The sequence below is a fragment of the Malurus melanocephalus genome, unplaced genomic scaffold (assembly GCF_030028575.1).
Source record: "Malurus melanocephalus ecotype Western Australia unplaced genomic scaffold, MMel_1.1 scaffold_643, whole genome shotgun sequence".
In the NCBI taxonomy this organism is placed as follows: Eukaryota; Metazoa; Chordata; class Aves; order Passeriformes; family Maluridae; genus Malurus; species Malurus melanocephalus.
In genome coordinates this window covers 324,045-345,608 of record NW_026623875.1, presented here as the reverse complement: position 1 = coordinate 345,608, position 21,564 = coordinate 324,045, and the positions used below count along the sequence as shown (strand labels likewise).

General features: G+C 40.9%; 1 long non-coding RNA gene across 1 annotated transcript in view; it reads right to left on the bottom strand.

The window, feature by feature from the left end:
* Window positions 1–3,564: 3,564 nt before the first annotated feature.
* The window catches only part of LOC130583914 (uncharacterized), a 65,509-nt gene continuing 47,509 nt past the window's right edge, over window positions 3,565–21,564 (bottom strand). The window contains exon 4 of the long non-coding RNA XR_008966463.1: window positions 3,565–4,071. This is a non-coding gene — a long non-coding RNA (uncharacterized LOC130583914). The remainder of the gene's footprint in view (window positions 4,072–21,564) is intronic.

Sequence of the window (21,564 nt, the reverse complement as noted above, 5' to 3'; positions counted from 1 at the left end):
GCTCTCCCGCCGTTCGCTGTGCCGTGCCGATCCACACGCTGCGAGCCTTGGAGAGGAGCGGGCGCTGGGACACGCGGTGTGACAGCCAGGTCACCCGCAGGTGGTGCCAGAGCTTCAGGCTCARTTGGGATGGTGTTGGGGCTGCTCCTGGTGTGCTCGCTCCTGTTCGYCCTGCAGGATGGAGGGAAGAGGGATGTGTGCCTTTACACTCTGCAGTCGTTGTCATTTACACCGGCCACGGTTTTCTCCCAGCAGCGAGCAGCTCCAGCCGTGCCCTGGGAGGCTCAGCAGTGCGGGGTCAGGGTTCCGCTGCTCGCTCTGGTGATGCGGCAAACCTTCACAACGCTGTAAATGAGCTCACTGCTGTTTCGACAGCGAAAACTTGAATTTCTGGGTTTAGAAACTCGATCCCAAATGCCAGGAAGAACACAGTCCTTAAAGAGCAAACCCAGCTCCCCATCAACTCTTGGATATGAGAYGCAAAGCAACGAGCTTATGAAATAAATAATCTGAAACTCTTCCTATCACTACACGAATTCCACCCTGACTTAGAGCAGGAATCCTTGGTGGCTCAAAACAGAAAAAGTGGCATTTGAATCTACAAATAAACGAGCTTTGTTTAACAGGAGGGAAATGCAAATAGGGTATTCCATTATCAATGGCAAGGAGACAACAAGTAAATCAATATTTGGAGTGCTGTTGCTGTGAATGTCGCACAGCACAGCAGCATTCCTGRKCTGACTGGTTGAACTTTACCCACCMGTTAYATTGTTTTAATGAACGGATATTCAAACGGCCCTGTTTGCAGGGATATCCAGTAAAAGTGTTCCACTTTCTAGACAGCAGCCTGCTGTACACCGGCCATCAGCACTCTCAACTCCTGCATGCAAAATTTTACAGGTCTGATTCCAAAAGCCAAGTCAGGAGTTGAGGTGGAATGTCAGAAATCCATGAAACTTTTTGCCTTATTTTCTCACTCCGTGGGCAAAAAACCCCATTAAATTATTTTCAAATCCCACAAAACTTTTATTGATGCTGTGTGCAGCCCCACAACAGCGAAAGGGCTTGAAGTCCATCATTCTCATCATTGAGCTATGCCCCAGCCTGAAATCTGTCTGTAATAAATTCCCTATAAAAAGAGCCAAAGAAATTAAATTTTGTTTATTTCACCAAACAACGATCCAATCTTGGAAATATTTTAATAAGAAAATTACTCTGTGATCTTAAATTATGCCCATTTTCAGATCTTTTAAGGAAAAATTTTATATGGTTTGGAAAGAAGCCCAGGAACTATTCCAAACACACACTCAAACCAAAAATTAATAGAGAGAAAAGCTGGGTGATGCAAGACTTTCTCTCATGAAAATAGCAATCACATGGAGGTGGACTAAYATTTCATAAAAATATTATTGAAAAATACTGCGGATATCTGCATGTCTTTTTTACAATCTGCATCTCAATTTTACAAAAACTATTGTGAATACTTCCCTGGAASAAAAGCAGACTAATAAATCCCTGGAACTACTCACCATTATTGTCCCTGGAAATTATATCTTAATTTTAAATTAGGAATATTAAATTACAGATTTATATATTTCCAAATGTTCTGACATTTTGGAAATAYATAATAATTTTAWATATTTCCAAAWGTTCTGACTATTTACAAGTTTCCAAGATGAAACATTTGTAAGAATTGAAATGTAAATTAATTTTGTTTTTGTCCTAATGCACTTGTAAAGGCCTGACTAATGAACCCGAAATAGAAAAATTGTTTTTCAGTTACAATAAACAGCAATGAAAATAATTAATATTTCTGTCTTGTCTACAAGAGAGTGCCCAGAGTGTCTGCAATTTCAGTGTACTACAAATTTAATTGTACCTTTAAAGAAAAGTGGAGGTAAAAATAGACATCATTATATACGGTCTCCGCAGGTCTCCATGACCTCTCTCCTTCTTCCACAGGGATGAAAAGCTGCATTTTATTTGGGAGAAAGAACTGTTCATTAATGTCTGAGATGAAAGACAGTGAGAACAGAATAGGTATCTTTCCTACACTCAGTAATTGGGAATTCTACCTCCTACTAGATTACTTTTTAATTGAACCTCTGAGATAATGGTGCCATTTAGGTTGTGAAAGCATATTAATAAGTACACCACAGCATAAACTATTCATAAAAATACTACAGACTGGGGAGCCATAAAAAGAGATAGAATGGAATAACCTAATTAGGAAGTTTATCATGTCAACCTAGACAACTTAATAGGAGATGTTTTGTACAGACAGATAATAGTCCTAAATGTCAGTGATTGTGATACAGTGATGGTGTGTGGTGGACACAAAGATTTTTACTTTTTTTTTTTAAAAAAAAGAGAAAGCATTTAATTATTTTTACTTTGTGTCTCTGGTTATTTGCACAACTAAAAATCCTTTTTGAAGTTCAGTTCTGGAGATGAGGGAAACAACAGRCAGCTGTTGTTTCAGCAGAAACAGCAATCATAAAAGGATTAAAATGTCAGTGAGAAGTGATCTGCAGTAATTAATACAAAATCACAACAGAGTAGTTTCACTGCTTTGTAGCAAGGCTGAGCTCTGAAGGAAGCTGTGGCCCATGATAGGGCTATAAAGCTCCTCTTGCTTTTTTTTCCCTGTTAATTTATGCAGGGTGAGTTCTGACTGGAGCATTTGATTTTGCCTGCAATTATTAGTGACAACTGCCCAGTCGAGATAAAGTTACAGAGCATCTGAATTTGGCCAGGAAATACCAGGCAGGGAAACAGAGCCTGAAGGATGTAAATGGTCACCTACAGTTTATCCCAAGAAAGGGGCTGTGCCCCTACAGACTGCAGGAACAAAGRAAGGGATAGTAATTGCAGGATTCTCCTCATGGCACAGCATCAGTCCTTCTAAGGCTGAGTGCTAAGGCAGTGAGAGAGCAGACACAAATCAGTAAATAAAAGTGCACCAATGATTCACAGATTTTTATATTAAATGATGGGCTCCAGGCTCAATAATAAGCTTGGGAGTAGGATTTTGAACATTAGAGATATAAATATCAGCTTAATGCTTAGCACAACAGAACAGTAATTGAAAATTATTAGGGAGGGGACAAAAAACAAAGCAGAGACTCTGGTTCCACAGCCTCTCACATCCACTTTTTGGATGCTCCAGGTTTGGTCAGTCATCCTTCTTCCATCTGTCCATCCCATACCTCCACCCACCTTCCCCCAAGACAGATTTGGAAAAAGTTCAAAGAAAGAAGATCAAACAYAGGGAATAGTTTCCATCTGTGGAGCAGTTAGATATACTAGGCCTGTGAGCTGGGAGAAAGGTGTCTGAGGGAGGAATAACAGTGTGTAAAATGATRAATGGTGGGATATTGCTCCCTCTTTCTTTCAGCACAAGAGGTAGGGAACCTTGGATGAAGGTAGCAGGAGGCAAGTTCACAGCCAATAACATGTTTTTTTTTCAGCACATGAGCTTGTAGGGAAGACCCAGAGCTCTCAGCCACTGCAGGAGTTTTACATTCCAGCCATGCATCCCCATCCACATCCTCCCCTCCCCTCCCCAGCCGCTCTTGCCTTTCTAATAGCTCAGCTCTAAACTTCCCTTTTAACTGAGATCTATCCCATTTGGCATTTGCCCTTGCAATTGGAGCACAACATTAGAGAAGGCAGCCAGAAATGGCTTTCTTTGCTTGCATGGAGAAGAGCTCATTGAACACACACCCTTCTCCCCTGTTCACCTGCACCGTGTCCCATTTTCCTGCCTTTGAAGTCCATCCTTTTCAGGCTTTAAAGAGCTTTGTGATAAAAGGATAAATGAATCCTGTTCCTGTTCTATTATCAGCACTGCCTAAAAGCYAGAAGGGTGAGGAAAATTTGCCAAAACCTGAGAAGAGATGGAATAAGAGAGAAGGGGATGGAGGAGCTGGTTAGCTCAAAGGACCACAGCTGTGGAGAGCACCTGCAGCAAGCAAAGCCCAATTGCTTGGTTCCAGAACCTTCCAGCATTATTGTCCAGTTGCAGCAGTGATCCATCAGTTGACAGAGATTGCAGGGGCACTGCATCACCTAGAAAAAAAAGGGGTATGAGATGAGGGGGATGCATCAGCAGGAATAAACAACAGAAATCCAAAGCAACTTGCTGCTTTTCTGTGCTGTGCTCAGCAAGACTTGCTTCTTCTTTCAGAGTTTTCCACAAGCCCTGGCAGGATCAAGGCCTTTCTCTATCAGATGCTGTGTTCTCACATCTGAGAGAGTTTCTGACTCAAGAGACTACCTTAGGAAGAGCTGACGAAGAAAAAACAGGTCTTATTTCTAAAGCTGTCAGCAGGATAACAAGCTTGTCTTGCTAGTTTCAATTTTCTACACATAGATTAATTATACTGCAAATGATTTTTGATATGTTGTATAGAAATAGTAAAAGATKCATCATCTTTTTTTCTATTTTTTAGTAAAAATAAGTTTCTTCCTGTCAGTGCACAAACCCGAGTGAAAGAAATCACTCAGGTGCAGGTGTACATCAAACAAATATTCATTATCACAATTATCAAATAATTGTCMAAATGTTAATTCTCAAAACAGTATCTCCCTCCTTGGCATCTACACAGCAGTTGTAGCTGAAAAACCACCAACAAACACGTTCACTTTTTTTTTCTTTATACCAGTTTTGTCAAGGCACTGCCTAATGTAAAGAACTAGTGCTCTGTGATGAAGCAGAGCTAATTAGGCAGTAGATTTTATCAAAGAAGAGAAGGCTTTTCATATTGCAGCAGAGGGAAGGACCTGACCTACTTTGTGTATAACCTGGTGCTTTCATTTTAGGTGTTTTCACAGTTTTCCTAAATTTCTCATATAGCCAGTGTAGAAAGGCTTTTTATTTTCATACTGCTTAATTTAATTGCTTTAACTCAGGTTTCAGCATCTCCTTCTCAAAGTCATTCCTCACAGCCTTTTAGACAGAAATTAATACCTTTAAACTCACTCAGTTCCCAAATCTTAAAATCTCTATTCAGAAACAGTTTAATATGAAGAAAGAACGGGAAATGATGGCTTCTCCATCTCTCATTCTCTTCAGCTCCAGACTGGCTCCCTTTCTGGGAGATAAGCTTGAATGAAAACTCGTTATCTGCAGGATTCAGCGCAGAGATAACAAGGTGAAGCRTAATGGATTGTCAAAATGCACTGCTGCAATGTGATCCTGCTTCTGGTGTCAGGAGAAACGTGGGTCAGGAAGAGAAAGGTGCCCGTTCTGGGGCTGGGACTGGGACTCAGCTCCAGGGATTTRCCACAGCTCTTTGCAGATCCTGGCAGGGCAAGGCCCAGCACTCTCCTCTCCTTCTCTTTGTACCCTGACTTTTATGTGGAAAAAAGTGCACGTGCAGGGCAGGAAAGAGCTGGGAAATATTCCTGCCACATCCTAGTGAGGCCTAAAAACTGCACACTACATTGCAGCACAAACTTGTAGAACCCAGGAAGTGCTGCAGCCCCAGTATTTCATTTTAATCCAGATAAGGATTCAATTTAAAGAGCTCACTTCTTCACAGATACTTCAACACTTGGAATGCACTGCTGGAATGCAACCCTGTTATCTGTTTGTGATCATCTGAAGACACCTGAATTAGTGGTGTTTTATTRTTATCATTATGGATCAGCCACCAGATGGTTTCAATGAAAACACTTCAGATGATGAATAGCACAGAATTCTTCACAAAACTTTAAAGGTTTGCTTTTCTGAATTTGCACTGTGGAAGCACTCCCTTGGGATGTGTGTTTTCGGTGCTGATTCTCTTCTCCAGTTTACAAGACACCAGATCTCCAAGCTGCTTTCTGAAGAATCACATCTACCTTTGAAGTGTGGACACTTCTGCCAGCACACAAGGGCACTCCCACCGCTTTCTCTTTCTACAAACAGAAATTCACTGGAAAATTAATGTAAGGYTTTCCATATGGAGCTAAAAGGGAAMTTYGGGGGCTTTAGTGGAACAAATGGAAATATTTTTTCCTTCCTTCAGCCCTAATTAAAATTAATCTCACTTTGGTTCCAACTAACCCCACTGACTGTAAGAAAATGAGTAGTTCAAAGCAGCAGCTCACTGAGCTGAGATGCTGCTGCACATATGGTCTGTGTGATCACGAACTGTTCCTGGGAAGAGCCCAGATGGGTGACAGCAACCACACAACACAGACAGCCATGCTTTTGCCTCATTTGTTATTGTCATTAACTTGTTTCTCAGTTTCACTCTACTTTTAAACGTGAGATATTTGTCTCTTGCCTACTTTCACCTTAGGCACAGTCTCCTCAGCTCCACTGCAATTCCTCAGCACTTTCCTGCAGCCCCTCTTTGGATGACACAAATTTTACTGTCCCAGAGAAGCCTGGCTAAGAACTGTGCATCTTTAACAGACCTCTCCAAATAGATCCCATCCTCACTGCACAGTGGCATTAATAACCTCTGTCACACCACACAGTTCTTTGGGAAACTGCACTATCTGCCAGAAAAACTTTACTTCAACTTACTTCCTACGTGATCATTAAGAGTATTTCACAAAAAATACATAAGACATGAAACATTCTTCCTGTTTTGTTGTTTGTATGTTTGGTAGGATCTGTGGCTGCTGCTCATWAGGTGTGAAATATTCCCTTTCATCCCTTCCAAATTCTATTAAAATCTAGCACTTAAGTTACTGTTCCCCTGAGCTTAACCCATTTTAATAAGTTTTAGATGCTTATTTGGTTTCTATAAKTTATCATCCACCTCCTAAATCTCTTTCCTTCCTTTAGCATACCCTTTGGAAGACACATAAGCAGACTAATTAAGATAAATAATTATCAGTGATGCAAATATAACAGTTTAAAGGCATTAAATGGGAATTACTGGGCTTCTGAAATGCAAAGTACATGCTCATACTGATTCACTTGCTGGAGAAGATGGGATATAGGTAAGAAACTGAGGGGGTTTTGCTTTGTTAGCAATCCTTTTTATACCTGCAGTTTTTATGCTGGTGTCAGGCAGAAATTAAACATGGCATCTGTAGCAGGTTTATTCATGAAACATGGCAATTCAGTCTATTGCAAGCCAGGACAATTTTGTACCTTAAAAATACCAGAAGCTTCTCATATTTTTTTGTATTTGGGTATCTGAGCACGTCATAGAGGTTTCACATCGCATTGACTGGAGAGACTGAATCAGAAATTCCAGCACTTTTCCAGAGCTCCCCTTCCTTTCACAAAGGCATTTTAAGATGAAAKAGCAGCTTTGGCCACATGTTCTGACAGTGTGCATTTCATTCCTTTCTGTCGTCAAGTCTGTATCTTTATTATGCTGACTGTAAAAAGGGATAAAAAATAGAACTATGCTAAATCTTAGTTTATATAACACTAATTTAATAGGGAGCTATTAAAGCAMAGCTAAAATAGAAACGTGCCCTTTAGCCCAAAACTTAATTTCAGCTGAACTCGTGTTCTTTCCAATGTAACAGGAGGTCCATGCTAATTCTGTAAAAATGAACTTTTTAAGTTACACTTACTTATTAGTAGCATTTTCATTAGGACTGACAAAAAAAAAAAAAAGAAAAAAGAAAAAAAAGGAAAAGCTTAAGCTTAAATCTTTAAGCAAAAAATTTCCCACAGATGTATTACTGCAATTAATTAAACTGGCCTTGGAAAATTTTCATTCTTTAAAAGCATTTTCTTATTGGGATAGTCATAACTCTTTGTGGGTTTTTTCCCTTATTTTGGTTGTTTCAAATGTGCTACTTTTGAGAAACACAGTCATTTCATTTTACTGAAACCTGAGGTACGCAGTTTTTTGGGAGAGAWTTTACAAGGCAATAGGTGCTGCAGTTAGTGTTAAACTAAGTGTATGTAACACACGTGATCCCATGATCAGTGTGACAGTTGGACACAAAGATCCCAYCTCCACAGGTGGGCAGTGCAATCCCAGCCTGCAAAGAACAAATTTATTGCACACAGAAGGTAAATATTTGTTGTACCGAGTCTCCAAGTTGCTCGTCTATTATTTTTTCCACRGTCTCATTAAAACTGGATTATGTCTTAATATTGCTTTATTGAWGGAACTTTGCCTGCAYAACAACACAGCGAGACTGTTACTGRAGACTCTGAAACACTTGGACATAGATGAAATGACCCTGAATTCTGGTGGGGACAGAACAAGGGAAGGAATAGATGACCACAGAAACCTGGCAAGGATCAAAGTGGGACTGAAAAGTCAAAAAGGGACCAAGGAAGCCTGGAAGAAGCAGCCCTAGAAATGCATCTTCTTACCAAATGTTACTGCACCAAGTTAAGAATTATTTGCAAGAAAATAAGCACTGGCAAAGAGCTCTGTTTCCCCAGAAAAGATCTCCAGTTCTCTGTTTCCCCAGAAAAGATCTCCAGTTCTCTGTTTCCCCAGAAAAGATCTCCAGTTCTCTGAATGCCTCAAGGGTCACTTGAAACTGAGGAAAAACCTGCTGTGGTGACCAGCTCTGTGCACTTTATCACTAGCTGTAGGAATTTCCCATAATTATGCTCTGCAAATAAATTACCATCAATATAACAAACACAACCAGACATGAAACGTGAACAGAGAGGCAKCTGGGATCTTTGAAGAGACAGAAAATGTAATGTGATTAGAGTTGCTCAGAAGACAGCCATGAAAGAACTTCCTGTTTGAGAGGGTTTTGCCTGCATGTCCTACCAAGAATAATAGCAAACAATAATTGACATTTCTGCAGGGCCTTTGGCCCAAGGACCTTAGAGAACAGAAGTGGAATTCCTTCCTAGTTACCCAAGTTTTTGTTATGTTTTATGATCAGGGACTCGAGGCCAGTGCTCCAACTTGAAGCTGTGTCWCTTGGTAGGGTGGGAGGGTGTTGATATTCATGTCACCCATGGGAAATGTTGGGAAGGCTGTGCCTGACAGACAGGATGCCCATGGTCACTCACCCATGATGATATAACCCAAATCCCTTGGGGTTGGCACAGGGAGACCTGCTCACCTCATGTGCTTTTCATACAAGAGTTAAAGGCCCTGAGAATAAAACCCAGCTCCAGCTCCTACTTCATCTCCTCCCAGCAACCAAATTTCAATTCTGAGCACACTCCTGCAGACTGTTGAGAGCAAATTTATTATGGGCATATTTGAAATGGGAACAAACGAAAATCCTCTTGCTTTACCCATTTGCATCCTTAGGTTTGAATTTCCTGAAAGAAAAGGGACAATTAAAACCATACAGAATTCCTCAGGAACTGCAAGAAGATGTGTGAGAGGCAACCCATGGCTGGGAGAAGGCAGCGTCCCACCAGGCAGCCAGAAGCTTGTGAAGGAATGGTTGAAAGGACTGACAGGGAATACCAGATGCTCACAGTTTGGATCTGGCAGCACGGGGCATGCAGCGAGGCCAGTAAGGGCCAACAGCACTGGGAGCCAAAGGAATAAATCCCAAAGGAAAGAGTAACTGCATCTAGGACATGGCGTCACGCGATGAGTCCTAGAGGATTTTGCTGCATCTGTGCAAGACATTTCTGCAAAGCCAGCTGGGAGTGTCTTGGGACAAATCAGGGATTGTTCCCCTCCCTCAGCCACTGTGCTCTCTGCAGCACAGTTTTTATGCTAGAACATTCCATTTTTGTRGTGTTTGTGCTAAAACAAGGACTTCTGACTGGCACGTTGACAATGAAGGCATGTATCTCACTCTGATGCTGTACAGGGAGTGAGGGACAATTTATCTGTGGGTAGCACTGCCAGGAACCGCTGCCAGCTGAGCTTTTAGGGTCCCATCTGAGCTGGARGGGTGGTCTTATTAGGGCAGTTCCTCGTGGGAAAGGAATCTTTTTCCAGRTCCTGCCCAGACACACCAAGCTGTTCACAGCCTGGCCTAGAAGAGATTAATCCTCCTTCCCACRGGCTTGTATTTGCTTTTGTCTTACCATATCTCAGGAAACAACGCACCTGAAGCAATAAACCCAATAAAAAAAACACCAGAGGTGAGGTATTGACTGTTATTGTGTCCATTTACTCAGAGATAAATGGTTAAACTCTGCCCAAAGTATCTGCACACCAAAACAAAGCTGCTGTTGTGACAGAAAGCTCCAGGAAGATGTGGGACTCAGCTCTTCTGGATCCTGAACTCTTTTATCTGAGCTCACAGCCAACAAGTGGACACTCTGTAAGAGCCTAAGCCCTGCCTGTACCAGCCAGCAGAGGGAAAGCTCTGCCTGCCTGCTATATAAGGAATAGATCTCCAGACCTGCAATCTCAGCAAAAGGAGGAAGCCATACTAATAAAGTACTATAAATACAGGAGTGTTTATAGGACATGTTATACAACACTTCTCCTCGAGCTTTGTGCCTTCCCCTGTGCTGACAAACACCATGAAACGTTTTATCTTTCTGCCTTTTTATCTGAAAGGGAATCTAATTTTAAAAACAGAAACTGGGCCAGTATCTTATGATTTAAAGCTACAAATTAGCACTCATATGAGGAAAGAGTTTRCATCGTGTTCTATTTCCTGTTTCTATCCTACCTTTCCCCACAAAAGTACTGTGCTTTTTTTTCTGTTTGCAGACTAATGCTAAAAGCAGCAGTAGTTCCACAATTTCAGAATGCATTAATTGGAGGAATACACTTAAAGGCTTAAGTAATTTTCATGATAGTTGGTGTAATAGATAATAATCTGCTTTTCTTTGCAAATAAATGTCAAGTAGCAAGCCTACAATCCTAAAAGATGCAAACAGCGGCTAACCACAGAGGCCAGAAGTTCCAGTGGAATAAAGTATTTTCTTAATATGTTGCAAAGAACAGTCTGGCTTTGCCTGGTTAACACGAGGAGATGAGATCCCCAAATAACCCTCAAGCTGAAGAAAATGCAAATACAGCGAAACCTCATCCCAAACCATCTGAAAGAATGTACATAGTAATGATGCTGCTACCTCAAACATGTTTAATTTCCGTGACAAATATAAGACAATAACACGTTTTGATATGACAAAGTTTTTTGCCGTTTTCTCCAGAAAGAGGCGTGTTTTGATAACTAGAATTTCTCCCTCTGTAGGTCTGTAGGACAATTTGTGTAAATAGTTTGATTTATGGTCGCTGGGTCCTCTGGAGGAAGGGAAGAGAGGCCCATCCACGTAGGAAGTGGCCAACAAAAAGCCCGTGCTGTGGGAKTGCATCCCTGGAGTACAGCATGGGACAGAGCCAGCCTTGGAGCGCTGCGAGAGCTTCAGCTGGCAGCACACCAGGAACATTTTGCTCCCAGCTCGCAGGGAGTATGGGAAGAGGTTGGAAAATAGAGCACCTTCACAATATGGCATTTCTCATTGTAACTTAAAACTGTCAYGGATTGAGGGAAGGCTGGAGGGGGAAAWGGAGAGGGAAAGGAAGCRCATGGAAAACACAGGAAGAGAAAGAGTGTGGAAACATGGAAGAAATAGTGAGAAAAGGGGGATAGAGTAGCTGGACAAATTGAAAGAGGATAAATAGAAGCAAAAGGAATAGAAAGGAGAAAAAGATCAAAGACTTTGGAAATGGATTGGATCAAAGACTTCGGAAGTGGCCATGTGTGGGGTCAGACAGGGCTGCTCTCAGGAGCAAGTCTTTATCTGGTCAGCTCAAACACCTGCCCCAACCCATKTTCACCCAGCCCAGCCTGATGTTAGGCTTCACTGCCCACACGGGTCAGGGTCTACATACAAACAGCTCCATAAGGGAGGATGTGTCAGGGCTCGGGCAGGAGGTGACACAGAGCCACCTGCACCTGGGGACAGTGTGTTTCACAGGTTATTTCCACTGGGGACAGCAGTCTTGCCCTTCTACAGAGACAGCAGAACAGCTCATTTGCACTGCTACTCCCAACATACTCTGACTTTGGTTTCCCTGTTTTTCTCCATTTCTTCAGTGGGTACCTCTCCTCCACTTTCCTTTCCTTACCAACACTCTTTCACAGCCTGAAAAACTTAGATTTAGATATGAGAGTTGCTTCCCAATATCTGCTGGAAGCACAAGCTCATCTCTCCTCCCGAGCGTGTGGGGAGCACTAGTTCCCAGTATAAACCAGTAGCACAGGGTTGGCAGGAAAGCTGAGCTGGGGGCAGCAGCAATGCCTGGTGTCAGGCTGAAGAGCAGAGCTGGCCAYGGAACAAATCCATCTTGTGATCGCATGCAAGGCTCTAAAATCTGCTTTTGTTTCCACAAGGAATTAAAACAAACCCTTTCAAACATTTCTATCACACAGAATTGCATTGAAACATCTGTTTTCTAGCTGAAGATATTTTTTATTACTCTCTTAGTTTGGATATGACCAAGGACTCCATTCAAGATCCTTTCAATAAAATATTTTGTTGYGAAAGACCAGGGCTGTTTTAACTGACCTTTTCCTCAGGTTGCTGCATAGATATGATACACACAGAATACCCAGTAAGTCACTGAAAATTCTTTTTGTCTCTACTATGTAAATAATTACAAATAAACAGCCTTAAAATACCTCAATAATGAAAAATGCAAAGAAAGATGCCATTTATTACATTGTTAATTGAAAAATAGTCTGGCTGACGTGTGATTCAAGGATATTTCACAAGCTCCTGTTTCCTTATTCAAAGAAGAAAGAAAACCAGAAATATATTTCAAGCTCTATTTCATGAGCATTAATTTCATTCTTGGCAATGAAACCGAAAATTATTTCAGATTCAAAGAAAAGCCAGGCTAGGAGAGAAAGAACCAACTTGCAGGAAATGCAACTTTTGACATCTTAGAGCGAGACCTGAGCCTGYTGTCTTCTGAGCTGCTGAAAACATTCCACATAGGAAAGAAGTACTAGATACTGGGGTTCCAGCCAGCACCAAAAATATGCAAAACTGAGGTTCAGTGGGGGAACAAAAATATATTTCATGCTAATTATTTTTTCACTTACATTTCCCCTACTGAAGTAAATTGGCTTTGTAGAAACCTTTTTTAAAGGGGTCTGTTTAGGCACTCACTGTTGTAACCAGCAATATGAACCTAGTTATTTTTAGTTCAAGGCAAAATAAAAAATTTATTATATTTCAGATTTCTAAGCGATCCAATGGGCTTCTACATGATGATGAAAGTTATTTTGAAATATATAAAAAAATTTCTAAGGATTAAGAATCTGCAAAGTAGGGAACTGAAGACTTCCTGCTTTTTCTTACTGTGGAGCCTGACCTTTAAATTTCCACGGCTGTTTTTCTTATCCCTTCAGCTGTGGAAGTCTTCTGAGTCCAGTAAGGATTCTGAGGATAAACACAGCGAACATTTTGTCTTTGCTATTTCCTCAGAAGCAGAGAACATAACTTTAGAGACAGCCTTACTCACTCCTGTGATCTGTCAYGTCATTTGAACATAAGGAATAATATTAAACATTTCCCAGAGAAAAACAGATTTCAAGTCCATTAGTTTGGACAAACTGTCATTGCATCTTCTCGATGTCAAATCTGCTGTAGGAACTTGATTTCAAGAATGGTCTTTTGTGGATCCTGCTCAAGGAGTTGAAATTTGAGCTGGACAGAAAGAAATTGTCTAAAAGCTTTCCACTATGTCAATATTATTTTTGTAGCCTGTTTCCAAACACCTATCCATACGGCTTTTGTTGGTGCTTCACGGCCAAGCTGAGCTCACACAGTGCTGGGCAGTTCCTCCTTGCCCTCAGGTGGAGGCACGGAGCCAATGGAAAAGAGAGAGGAAATCAGCAGGAAAATCAAATGCCAAATCTCTTCTTCCCTCCCTCAATGGCCAGTTGACACCCTACAAGTGCCTTTTAACACACAGACACCGTTCCCAGTGCTTCAGCTGGGAAGTGTCACAGCAGCAAACAGGACAAACCAGCAGCTCTGAGATATGATCTGTGGGTTTGGAATACTGGAGAACTTGGGAGCACAAGTCCATTCCTGAAGTCTTTGCAGAAGTGGTTTCTCTGCGAGCTGTGTTGGGCTCACAATGCCCTTGTTGAACTTGCAATGAGAGAATCCAAGTGCAGAACAGAGTTTGGGCTTTGCCTTAGAATCAGAGAAGCACTGGAAAGAGTCCCCTCCCCACCAGGGCACAGCAGCCACTCACCTGGATCCACTCTTTTCTTCCAACAATCCTGTTGGGACTGCCTTACTGCCACAAGCTCAAATCTCTGCTCGCCCCACACAATATTCCTGACCAAATGTTCCTTCTCCGGGGAGGCTGTAATAGGCAGACAGAAAACAGATTGATTTTGGCATCCTGGCCTAAGCTGAGTAAAATGGAAAAGTTTTTAAAAACAACAACATAAAAGTATTTTAATATAATAAGCAGCATCTCTACAGGGCAAATTTCTACCTAGATCTCACTTTCGGAAAAAGATTGTTCAGAACAAAAGGCTGTTGTTTGTCTCTTGTGTGCACTGCCACTACTGAAAAAGCCCTAATCCAAGTTTCCAGGCCTAAGCTGCTGAGCTCATAAATTAGACTTCAGGCCCCTGTACCAGATTTCAGCAGTTTGCACGGAACCCCAGGCAGGAGGCACTGACCCTGCTGTGAAGTTGGCTGCTCCTTTGGGTGCCCGAGGTGACTGCATGAGGCTGGGACCCTGGCACAGACYTGCACCCACTGCCCGTGTGCACCCYGGACAGCACGGTGCCATTTRTTTTGCCTGTAAGGAAAGCTAAAAGGAGAGAGCCTAAGAGATGTCAGAAATTAATAACTTCTCAGATCAAGGCTCCAACCAGTTCAAAAAGCTTTTCTGCTGACAGTAGGTTGTTTTCAAAGCTAAGAATGAAGTATTTATCTTTATGCTTTGAAGCTGTGCCATTCATACCAATAAAGACACAAGAACCCTGAAAAGGATACTTACTAAAACAAAATGCCTGTTCAAAATTAATATATTTTTCTGTTTGAAACCACATTGTACACAGAGATCCTTTGGAGCATTTTAAAGACAAAAGCAAGAAAAATAAGGAAAAAAGAAATTCAAAACGGTTCTGTTCCTAAGCACCAAGTGGTAATAAAAAATAGAAAAGTTATGTCAAAGTGARCCACTAAACGGGTACACTTTCTGTAAATCAAGCCAATACAAATTTCATAAAACTTTCCTTGTTAGAGGTACAAACCATCCACTAAAAGAATAACATTGTCAGGCCATAATATTATCATTTGCACTGCTCCAGCTGAATGTGAAGCTGCCTATTGCACTGAAACAACAATATCAGGTATCACAAGACYGTGTCCAGACCCATGACAGCGCACTCCATGAAGGCAGCCTGACACTGGGAGGTGAAATCTTAATTACAGAGGTACTGCTGAGGTAGTATTTTCTTCCAAGCATTGGGTTACTGGTGTGCTGAAATTATTAAAAGGGCATCTACAAAAGTGAATATCAGTTTACTATGGTTTCCTAACAAAAATAAGAATTAATCCTTGCACACCGCTTATATTTGGAAATTTAACTTGGTTATTCAGGTTTTTACATGGCATTTAGGAAAGGGTTAGCCCTTGCAATAATTACTTCTGGGTATCCTCACCTTTTGCTCAATATGTGCTAAATAGCCTCATATGAAAAATAATTCAGATTATGGATGTTAAGATCAAGATCAACAAACAAACCAATGCTCGTTATTAAATTCCCACAATGCTTTTATCATCAAATTTCAGAGTCAACAGACTTGTGAGCATCTGGCAGCTGCACAAATGACAAATCATGACACAAAGCTTTAGCTGATATCACATGAAGCTGACACTCCAGGGCATGGTGAAGGTCACAGTGGCAATTTATCAAGGGTATAACTCTAGTTGTTTTCTGTCATATTTTTGTATTTGGAATGTGAAGATAAAGAAAGTGAATGCTGAGCTTGTTCTTGAGCATAAGAGGTAAAGCCTTTACAGGGATTACTCTCAACCTGCTTTGTAACATCCAGAGAGGTCACAGAGGTTATCACAGTGCCAAAAACATGCCAAAAATGACTAAATTATTATTGCATTTAATCTGTAGAGCTCATTTTGATGGAGTGACCTGTGCTCAGATTGCTCACAGATTGGCAGGGGCAGCTCCTTACCAGAGTGAATGATGTCTGTGTTCTCCCCACTGAGTCAATCTGTCTTCAGAACTGCAGTGACTTAGGGCCACGTTTGGAGAAGAGCCTCATACCCAAGAATTTCCATTGAAGCCCCTAAACAAAAGCATTTCATGTGGCTCCTGATGACCCTTTTAGAGTTAGCTTGAAGAGAGATCCACCCTGAATCCCAGTCCCACTGCTTCATTAACCAATCATGGAAATAAGGATGCATCTAGAGATTTCCTGCAACTCATCCTGTCTGCTGCTGTCATTCCTCATTTATGCAAGGACAGAAGCTCCCTGCTTCTGTGCCTGAAGGCATTTAGTCATGAATCAAAGCCTTTTTTCCTTTTTCAGCCAAGAGAACTCTTGAAAGATACCACCAGGGGAATCAAAGTAGGGCAGCGGATAACTTCAGGTTGTATCATAATGTTCCAAGGCCACTGTTTGTAAGCTTGGAATTAAAAGATACAGTAAAACCTTTCAGAAATACCTCACTAGAGCCTAAAGCACTTGCACACATTTGAATGCTGGATAATTTCTTTTTCAAACCCTTTCTAATAATTTGAAGAGTTTTCATAACTTCCACAATATTGATATTATGAACTAATATACCCTTAAAAGGAAAGGAGGAAAAAGAAGTCCAAGAAAATACAMAATTAATTCACAAATGAGCTTGCAAAGGTGTTAAACTGTAGAAAGGAATGCAGTGCAAAAGTAATTTACTGTTTGCTCTGGGGTCTAAAGATTAATATTTCGAATATGTATGCGTGGAGCATTCTACAATGTAAACTATCTGCATCCACAGAGTTGTGTTTGTCCTATCATAACACATGGAAAAGTTAATTCCTACTCTGTTTGTATGGAACAGATTGAACACAAGCTGTTGGAGGAGAACAAGTTTGAAGGGTTTTTCTTCTTCAGCTGCTTTTAAAACATGTCAGCTGCTGGGGTTGTTGTGTTTTATTATGACTTTCTGATTTACGCCTTCAGAAGGAACCCATTACTTTTGCAAAAATGTAGTGATGTGCCAGCTCCTTTGAGCAAGAGAAGTCTGCAGTGGGAGCAGGAGAGGAAGCTATGAAAAAAAAAACAACCCTACATCAGGATTCAGCTGGTTTCTTATGCAAGGTCACAGGCCGTAGCTATTCCAAACTCCGGGTTACTAAACAACAGAAGAGCAAAACTCGGGTCTATAATGAGCAATATTTTAGAGAAACTGTTTTTCTAGCCATTCCAAGGCAATATAAGTGCTGAGGAYAATGAATGTCTTCGTGCCCACAGAGATTCACCTGTCCTTGAAGGTACAGTGTCAAAGGCAACTGGACACCAGGCCACCAATCCTCCCCTGCCCACATCTTCTGATCCCAGCGGTGTGGAGAGCCACAAAGAGAAATGCCCAGAGTCTGTGTTTCTCCACAGGGGGATGAGGTGTTCATAGGCTCTGTGGAAACCTCAGGAATGGGGCTCTCTCCTACCCTCATCCCTTCATCCATCCCCATGCAGTGGCACAGAGTCTCTGCGGGGGCTGTAGTGCTGTTTTAGCTTGTCACAAAAACCCAAGAGCTTTCAGATGTTCCTTTGCATATTTTCCTTGTAGATGAAACTACAGGACAATTTATGATGTAAACTGATGCAGAGCAATCTCATTATCTGAAGTGTATCAGGAGCCAATAGAAATATCAAAGCATAGAAGCTGTTGCAGAGTTTGTGATACCATAGTGACATCTTTAATAAGGTCTCTCAAAAAGCCTGAAAATCAAACCAACACCACACAACTCAAAGGGCTCATAGAAAAGACACAAGAAGGGACTTTGACATCAATCAGTTTGCATGCTAATTTGCTTCTGATTAGCTTTTTGTGTTGAAAATTAACTTAATTTGAACAAGTCCATTGCCCTCCTGCTCCAGAGAATTATTCCATGTAGAGTCATACAGATGGTAGAAGTTTTCATCTTTTGGAAGCAGGAAATTCAGATCAAGTGGGGCAGCAGAGATTGGATAACTTCTCATTTGATCTTCAAAAAGCAGGTTTGTTTTTTTTTTTTTTTAGTCCAGGATGGTTTCACAGAACAAGTCTCTAAGTTTGTGTGAAATATCATATAGAGAACCTAAAAATTCTCTCAGTTCCAAGGATAGAGATGAGAGCCAGTTAATATTCATTTTTCCCTGCCATTATCACAGTCCATCTAGAGCAAATATGAGTGAAATGGTATTGAACGTGGCTCATGAATTCMGGATTTCTACCATGACCTCTCCCACACACCAGGGAGCAGCAGCAGCACAGAAAAATGAGGCAGGAACACCCCCCACTCTGCCGGGTGATTGCTTCCTCAGGGCCAATTTTCTGCAGCAAAAAACTGCCTTCGCAGCGTCTTAGCTCACCAGTTGCTCAAAAATACCAGAGCAAGCAACAGAATTCCTCCTGGTATTTTCAGACAGTATCTCCTTTCAATAATACCTCTTTTACTTTCAGTGAAGAAATCCTATTTGAATATTCCAAAGTATGACACTTGACTGGCARCATAATCCACTGGCCAAGTCTCTCCTGATGGTTTTAGACAGGTGCTGGAGAGATTTAGCTCACAGCAGTACCTGATGGCCTCAGGTGAATAACAAGTGTATTATCCCCTTATCCAGTACCTGCTTTGATGGGCAAAAGTGATTTTTTTAAAAACAAGTCCTGGCAGAAGATCTAGTTAAGAGCTTAGGCAAKCTGAGTAGAGTCTCATTAAATAGAACCCAATGTATAATAATCACTGGCATTAATCAGTGACTTCAATAAAAAAAAATATTTTAAGAAACAGTCAAAATAGTCATGGGTAGAGTAAGCACAGGGTGACAAAAAAGAAAGGGAGAATCATGCTTGTTTATTCTATATTCCCATGAGAATCTTCTCCTTTGGTAAAGATACCCATATCTTTGGTTATGGAGAGAAATGCAGAGCTTTAAAGCTCATCACAACATCCAAATTTTGAAATAGCCTCAGCCCTGTGTTTTCTAGCGACACTGAATGCTCCAAGTCATCCAAAGATTGCAGACAATTGAAGGCCGAAGAATGGAGGAAACACTTCACTTACACATTCAACTGGTGAAGAGAGTAGAGCTGAAAATTAATCATGATAAACTCCTTTTATAGGCACTCACTTTTTTATCTGGGTCCTGAAGAAACATCARGGATGAACTTCTGGTTAGAAAACTAGGCCAGAACTAAAGCAGCTTTTCAATCTGCAATAGATGCAGGAAAAGATTTGATCAAAGTGATCCTTTCAGAATATTCCATAGGATAGCTTTTACTTTTGTCAGCTGTTTATATTGTAATGAGTTTGCCCAAGGGTTATCTTTTTGTATAATGTCTCTCAAAGTGAAGCTTCCCCCTCGCCCCCAGATATGTTTGCATATCCCAGAGTTTGTATCAAGGCTTGCACTGTCATCTAGATTAAACTGGAAATGAGGACAGAGCCTTGAAAAGATGCAAATCTATCATTCCAAACTATAACCAGTCTGTAATGAAGGGAAACGTTCCCTTATGGGTAGATTATTGCATGGGATCCTACAATTGCATTTCCTACACTTTTTAGAGCATTTATTACTGGTCAGCACCATTTATAGTCATGTGGCTGCGGTGCAATTCAGCACCACAATGCCCTTATTTCACTGTAAAAACATACTGATCCTCTAGATTTTCATTATGCAAGGGAGTTAAGAACAACTAAGTTTTTTTTTTTTTTTCTCTTCCCCAGAAAGGTTCACTGCAGTTCTTTTACCTTAAGCAACACATTAATTTTACCATGACAGGGAAGGATTGTACTCCCTTGGCACAAGGGAGTGCACGGTGCCAACCTTGTTCCCACTCTGAAGCCTTGCTGACTGATTAGGTGATTTCAGCAAGTCTCTGAGGTTTTACTAAACTCAAAATATATCCATATTTTCTTGACCAARGGATTTGTTCTTTCTCTGGGGGTTTCCAATTTTAGATGGCTCTGTAACACTTCTCAAATATTCTCCAAGAAAAACAGGGCTGTCACTCAGAGAGGGAAGTTTCAAGGTGCATGGAGCATTGCTGAGCTGAGGAACACTTGTGACTCCCTGTACCAAATGACATGGCATGGTATGGTGAGCATTTCACTGGCATGAAACTGAGTGAACTTCATTCTGYTCAAGAGTGGCAGTTACCTCAGAGACACCTTTGAATGCTTTGCTTCCATCTGTCTTTCCAAGAAATCAAGCATAGGGTTTTACAGGATTCTCTCTGTACACCTGTTATGGACTGGAAGCAGCTTCTGTCTTAAATCAATTGAAAATTGTCAAGTGTGAGAGCACCTGGAGGATGGCAGCATTTTCTATTGCTAACTTAGGGAAGTCTCTTCTGGTTAAATAATTGAATTGGAAGAGCAGRTTCTTCATCCAAGATCTCTCAGTCAATTAACGAAGAGGTGTAAGAGTTACAGTTTTCACAGATAATCTAAGGAGGTTATCCAAAGCGTGTCTTTACCCACACACATGCACTGACACAAAGTTTGARCAYTTGGGTTGYATGAACTCAGAAAGGGAAAGAGTGGTAAGAAGGTTCTTCTTTGGTTATTTAGACCTGAAATCTTTGGTCCTTCCTCAGCATTAGTCCACAAAAACATAACTTTAAAATTGCAACCAAAACATGGAATGAAATGGACTCACATGAAAGAGCAACTTAGAACTTGCACATTTTCAACACACATCATGTCTCTGCCTCCCTTCTTCAGGGTTCAGAAGCAGAAGTASCAAAATAGAGTGAGAAGCACTTCTTGCACTATTCAGTTCCTGGCTGAAACCAGGAAATAGTGGAAATCTCAGAGGAAAGACTTTTTCCAACAGCAAACCTTTAGATATGCTTCAAAGAAGTGGAGAATTTTGGAGAATTACTGTCCCTTGGCCAGATTTCCCAAGCAACTGATTGAACTATGCACTGTTTCTGATCACTGATAAATACAGTTTATTTTTTCTTTCTTCTAGGCAAGCATTTCTTTCTTTTCTCTAAATTTCTCAGAAAACACAATAGTCAGAAATGCTTGAGAAACCAAGGAGCCTGAGACTCCTGAAAATGGGACCTACGTGTCTGATAATTGTTGTTGTTTTTTTTTTTTTTTTTAATGAAAAGCCTAAGCAATCAAAGATTAGCTTTTAAAGGTTTTTGTCTTTTCCACATGCAGATCAGTGCCGAGTGTGGTTTTAAGAAAATAGCTAAGTAACTAAACTMCTTCAGAAATGTTTTTCTTGCTGGTTAATTTGTTCTGAAGTCACAAGGAAATCTTCTAGCAAGTTATTTATATCAATAGCTATCACACCACTGAAGTCATCCAACCTAATCATCCCCAGAGAGCTGCAACAATGGGAATTATAAATAGCAAAAATATCCTGGATATCATCTCCACTATTTTAAAAACATTGTTTTCATAGAGAACAGTAACTAAGAAGAAATCTCAGGACATAAAGTATCAGAATGCATGCACATTTGTCACTGCCAAGAGGTCTTTCCAAGGGCCAGAT